This window comes from Tribolium madens, unplaced genomic scaffold, assembly GCF_015345945.1.
Source record: "Tribolium madens isolate multiple individuals breed KSU strain unplaced genomic scaffold, Tmad_KSU_1.1 Scaffold_19;HRSCAF=116;Tcas5.2_LG9, whole genome shotgun sequence".
In the NCBI taxonomy this organism is placed as follows: Eukaryota; Metazoa; Arthropoda; class Insecta; order Coleoptera; family Tenebrionidae; genus Tribolium; species Tribolium madens.
This window is the reverse complement of record NW_025400983.1, coordinates 15,502,924-15,509,195: the sequence shown is the minus strand read 5'-3', so window position 1 is coordinate 15,509,195 and position 6,272 is coordinate 15,502,924. Positions and strand designations below refer to the sequence as shown.

The 6,272-nt window shown below is 29.4% G+C and overlaps 1 protein-coding gene across 3 annotated transcripts in view; it reads right to left on the bottom strand.

The window, feature by feature from the left end:
• Positions 1–1,064: 1,064 nt before the first annotated feature.
• The window catches only part of LOC123012232, a 30,157-nt gene continuing 24,949 nt past the window's right edge, over positions 1,065–6,272 (bottom strand). For all 3 annotated transcript variants that reach the window (XM_044410140.1, XM_044410131.1, XM_044410122.1), the window contains exons 18-22: positions 5,440–5,605; positions 5,139–5,384; positions 4,861–5,090; positions 1,946–2,050; positions 1,065–1,891 (exon numbers count right to left, since the gene is read on the bottom strand). The gene's annotated coding sequence lies outside the window, so the exon portion shown is untranslated. The remainder of the gene's footprint in view (positions 1,892–1,945; positions 2,051–4,860; positions 5,091–5,138; positions 5,385–5,439; positions 5,606–6,272) is intronic.

The following is a 6,272-nucleotide window of genomic DNA, read 5'->3' as shown; positions in this document are numbered from 1 at the left end:
GGGCTGATCTTTACAAATGGCTGTAATGTGGAGTACATGTCATGTTTATGTCTTAATATAATTGATTAGGCGTAAATAATACTATCCACCCTATATCTACACTGGCGGACACGGAATTTTGGACGATTTGTCATTCGACATTCGACTGTAAAACGGACCTTAAGCAACTAACCTCACTTTCAGTTTTTGTAATTTTTATCCTGATAGCTAGAGAAAAAATGAAAATAAATCAAAATAATTTATTATTTTGCTATTATAAAACACGTACCTACTGCTGGCATTCCAAAAATAAATTTCAACTAAAACTTTCAAATTTTAGATTTAAACGTCAATCATAATGACAATAAAGCGTGGCTTACATTGACATTTTTTGAACTGACATAAATTTGATGTCCATAATTCCGTGTTCGCTACTGTATCATCACTTTTAGTTATGCGACGAGTATGAGTGTAAATTGGACGCTTTATTTCACCGAGTGGATTATTGAACTACGAGTGTTAACGAGGTGGAATAAATGATCCGATTTACACTCAAACGAGTTGAATACAACATTTTATTCTTCGAATTCGACTCAGCAAGGCTTAAAATTGCTTTAAATCTGTCTTTTAATAAGATTTAGAAAAAAAATAGTCAACATAAAAGCAACAAGATACATCTCTTTTTACCATATAAACTAAAAGTAATTATTTAGCAACGACTTTTGATTTACCCACGTATTATAGTCTTATCGCCGAAACAATACATAATAAATGAACATAAACATTTCAAGCCAAATATCGAATTTAAAAAAAATTAGAAGCACACTTCTCGTATTTTTTAACAAAATTTAAAAATGGAAATAAAACATATTTTTATTTTTGGCTTCCCCTAAAATTTGACCGCTCGTCAAAAATTTTTCAATTTTTGTTTTTTTTTTATGTAAAAGTTTGTAGTTTTTATCTATTTTAATGAAAATCTAATATGTTTTTTCTAATATGTCTTTTCTATTAGTTGAGTTGCACCCAGTTATCCAACCAACATAGCTCAAGTCGAATTTCGGAGAGAAATTTCCTCTTCGGCAAGTCATTAAAACATTACTTTATAAAATTTTATATTTCATATTACTTTACAAAAAAATTATATTTAAGATTTATTCAACATTTTGGTAGCACTGTAAAACAGTTATTTTTATTGAACAATTAGAATCGCGTATTTTTCGAATCGAAAAAATTTTTTGCAAGTTTTTTTCTTGCAAAAAAACCTTTGATAAAGAAAAGTTTCGGTCACGTCTTGGTGTACATTTTACCAGGTAAAATTAATTCTAATGTGATAAAAGGAAATTTTGGTCACGTCTTTTTCTAATGTGATTTTTCAATTTTCCAACTACTTTTCTAAATAGTTGTTTTTTAAGGTTAGTCCTTGGTTTGATCAAAAAGATGAGCAATTTCGATGTGATTGAATTCGGATTTCACAATGCCGATGAAACAATTAACTTTGGAACCCGCAATTTATCGGATGGAGACAATTTGTATGAAGCCATCACATTAGCCACCCTTAAATCTTCCACAGGGGTTGAAGTGACAAGTAATCATTTACACGAATACTTATTTTGTATTCGCCTTTGAGTGTTTTAATGGTTTTCAGTGCTACCAACAATTCAAATAAACTATCTCTATGCAAAACGTATTGTCTTTGGAAGAAGATGTCATCCACGTCGGCAATTTTCATCAATTCGATTATTTTTTCCGTTAATTTGATGGCATTGGTTGGAAAATCGCTCCTTGAATGTTGTTCCAAATTATACACTTTGTTGCGTGTCCATGTAATGAATAAAGAAAGAGTGGATGGGTGGTGCGTAAGTGTGCGTGGAATAAATGTTGATAGAAACGACTGACAGGTGGATAGTGATTGCTAAAAAAATCTATTTAATCCAAATCCTACATATAATAATATTAATTTACTTACCATATTCAAAATGCTTAGAACGTCTGAAATTTTTTCATTTGTTAGGGTTTCTATTGTCGACTCGTCTAGGCGGCTATAAATCATTTTGGCTTCGTCGATTTCATGCTAAAAACATAGTGACTTTATTTTTATTATTTTTTTTTTCATATAAATTTAAATTGTAATTAAATGTTCTGTCCTATACGCACAGGAAATTATACAGTGAGGATTTTATTTCGATGAACATGCGTTTCCATGTTCAGTTTTTAAATATTGGTGTCAATACATGTCGCAAGGGTTGCTTGGATATGTTGTAGTTGCTTGTAATGTATTGGCAATTTTTTTTTAACTAAACATAGAGTTAATAGTGTTGATGTACAGCAAAATACAATCCTCACTGTATAATTTTATAGTCATAGTTGTTTTAGTTTTAGAATCCAAAACTGTAAAACAGCTTCTATTTATGTATTTCTAAAATGTAGGCTAATGCTTTCTAAAGAAACTTGAATTATTTTTTAAACATGAGTTCATTTTTACTTTAAGTAAAAGAAAAAAATACTGCCAAAAATTTACATTTTATTATTATTTATCAAACAGTGAAAGCGGGAAGTTGATAAAAAATACAGTTTCAATTAGAAACGTGTTTAAAATTTCCACTTTTTCAAATTAAAAAAAATATTACTTGAAAGATACAGTCCTACCAAAAATGCTTAGTGGATTTGGATTCTTCAGATTATTTTACATTAGACTTAATCATGAAACACCAAAAAATATTAGACCGAAAATTATAAAAATCTGCATATTATTACTCGTGCAGCATTTTTCGTTCGAAGAACTGTATTTCAAAAGGTATTGCGACCTAAAATTTTTAGATTGACACATTTAACAATTGAAAATAATACTTTTCTTCAAACATTAAACAGGATATCCAAAAGTAACCAGTGATAGAATATGTCATTCTAAGAAAAAAAAATTAAATTCCATCATGCTTTTCACAACCAAATTGGAAAAAAATCTTGTATAAAACAAGATTCAAAATAGCTTTTGCACACGTTTTTAGTAACATTTTTTACTTTTTTATCATAGACGATTTTGGTTCAGAAAAACGAAATTTAAAACTTTTATTTTTTTTATTTTTTTTCTATTGATTATTGTTTTTTAGAATGTTAAAAAAAAATGTAACGACGCACATGTTAAAGCGTGATAGCTTAGCAAAAAGTAATAATAAATTTTGTTCAAATTGACATATTTAAAACGATAACATCTATGAAACAATTGCTAAGTTTAAAGCTTAAATTATTGAAAATTCCAGAACTCGGAGATAGACAAGATCGAGTCGATCTTATACAAATTTATCGCATTACATATTCTTTAATGCCAGAAACTACTGATACATTTTTAAAACTTGCTGACAGTTCAAGACTTCGAGGAAATAAATTTAAAATACAAAAAGAGGCATTTAAAACCACTATGCGCCAACACTTTTTAACAAACAGAAGTTTTAATAATAAGTGGAACAAATTAAGCAACCAAATTGTTGAGACTGAAAATGTGTATTTCTTTAAAAAAAATTACGACAATTTTAACAAATATACTGTTAATATTATTTTTACATTAATATACTTATTATTACGACTTATACTTATTTGCTCACAAATATACAAATATTTTGAAAAGCGAATTTTTAACTTTGTACTAAATCGCATAATAGGACATCCTCTGCGATTTATAATTTCATACTAATAATAAATAATAATAATAAGTTCCAAGTCTCATTTAATTAATACCATATTGATACTGTCAGTGTGACATAAACATAAATATGAGTCGGAAAACGATTCATTTATAAAATAAAAAAAACTATCTACTTGGAAAAAATTGAGAATTAAGTAAAGACATAATAACTACAAAAATTGTTCAAAAGGCCTCTTCAATTGAAAGAGACTTGAATCTAAGCAATTGCTTCATATTTTCATCGTTTTTATTTATCACGACTTGTACAAAATTCATTGTTACTCTTAAGTTGTAAGTCTTTAACGAATGCAGAAAAACAATTGAATTTTCTTCCTCTGAATAACATTTTCTATCACTCGCTTTACTTTTGGGACACGTGTATGCATTGTTCCAAGTCTGCAGGACCCTTGAAAGTGCGATAAACGTAATTTGGTTTAATTTTGAAACTCACGTTTTTGACGATATTTCGTAATTTTTTTTGAATTATTTTTTTTTCAGTTGATTGATTCGAAACTACCCGAAATTTTGCGGTTTTATCGAAACCAATAATATAGATTTTGACAACACTGCCTTTGCGATAAATAACTCGTTTCGTCGTCAAAATTCGACAAATAGAAAAGTGCGCGTTTTTTTCGAAACTTAAGACCTACAACACACGCAAATTTTTCAGATCTGAGATTATTGAGATTTTAAAATTTTCATCGGAATTTTTCGGAATTATGGATGATATTATTTTCCGATCTTAGGAAATAAAGATCTTAGCTCACTGACTTATAATTATCGAGAAAATAGCAAAAAATCGGCAAAAATCATCCATTTTTAAATTTGTCAAAAATTAAAAATTAATTGTGAGATATTTTTATTACGGTTTTCTCGTAGTAGCCGCTTGAAAAAAGTAAAAAATTCTAGTTTTCTCGGTTTTGGCGAATGTATAATCAACGTTTCTGGACGGAGGACCAAAAACGTCATTTGGTTTAGTTGTGAAGTTTTCAATAATGTTTTCAAAATTTTCGCCAATTAACTCCGGAACTATCGGTTATGTTTGATATCGTTAAAAAATTCTTTTTATTTCCCGTCTTATAAAAAAAATAAATATATTATTTAAAAAGTAACCATTTTCAAAATAAATAACACAAATCTATCATGTACCTTTTTAAAGTTTTCCTTATTATAACAAAAATTTTAACCAAAAATTTACTTACGTTTTGCAAAAAATATTTGACTTCAGTTAATAGATCAGCTTGGGCAAATTGTTGTCTCCAAAACCAAGTCAGCGCCTGTGTAAATCGCCCTAAAAGTCTGAAATCTTTCCATGTTATCAATTACACGTTTTTGCAATTCTTCAGCATCCTTGTCTTGTTTTTTCAACTGAAGTGTAGAACCATATTCAAGAATTTTGCGAACATCCTCAAATGTCGAACACGAATATGCCCTGAAATTATTTGATTTGAAGAAAATATTACAAATTTTCAAAACTTACTTGTTAAAGACAATTTTATATCCATTCGTGCAATCAAGTAAATACAATGTGCCACTCCTGAGACAAATTAATAGAAATTCTCCGTTTAAGGAAATACAAAAGGAGTCTACAACTGCATTAAAAGTTGCATCGAAAATGACACTGGAACGAACACTGTTTGTCTTCAAAAATCCGCATCGAATTATCAATGTTGAAAAAAACGGAGCCATTCTTCACAATAGCATTGATGTAAGGGTTTGATTGTGCCTAAAAAAATGGCAAAAATGGCAAAACACCTCAAAACAACAAGATGTGGACTCACTTCAACCCCTGTGGAAGATTTAAGGGTGGCTAATGTTATGGCTTCATATAAATTGTCTCCATCCGATAAATTCCGGGTCCCAAAGTTAATCGTTTCATCGGCATTGTTAAATCCGAATTCAATCACATCGAAATTGCTCATCTTTTTGATCAAACCAAGGACTAACCTTAAAAAACAACTATTTAGAAAAGTAGTTGGAAAATTGAAAAATCACAGTAGAAAAAGACGTGACCAAAATTTCCTTTTATCACATTAGAAATAATCGTACCTGGTAAAATGTACACCAAGACGTGACCGAAAAGAAGAAGAAAAGAAAAAAACTTGCAAAAAAATTTTTCGATTCGAAAAATACGCGATTCTAATTGGTCAATAAAAATAACTGTTTTACGGAGCTACCAACATGTTGAATAAATCTTAAATACAATTTTTTTGTAAAGTAATATAAAATATATATTTTTTTTAAATAACGTTTAAGTTTAAATTAAATTAATGACTGGCCGAAGAGGAAATTTCTCTCCGAAATTCGACTTGAGCTATGTTGGTTGCATAACTAGGTGCAACTCAACTAATACAAAATACAAAAAATAAAAAACAATTAGGATGAAGAAACTTATCTCTTGGTACGAGACATCTGTTTTCCAGAAGCACCAACGGATAAAACGTACTCTCAGTTAATTAAAACCATTTCTAACCATTTTAAACCGGTGAAATCGTATTTCTCACAAAGGTTAAAGTTTTATTCCGCAAAAAAGTCACCACAAGAAAATGTAGCGACGTGGAGTGCACGCGTGAAAAGTGTAGCAGCTTCGTGTGGGTTTGGCGAGGAACTTGAT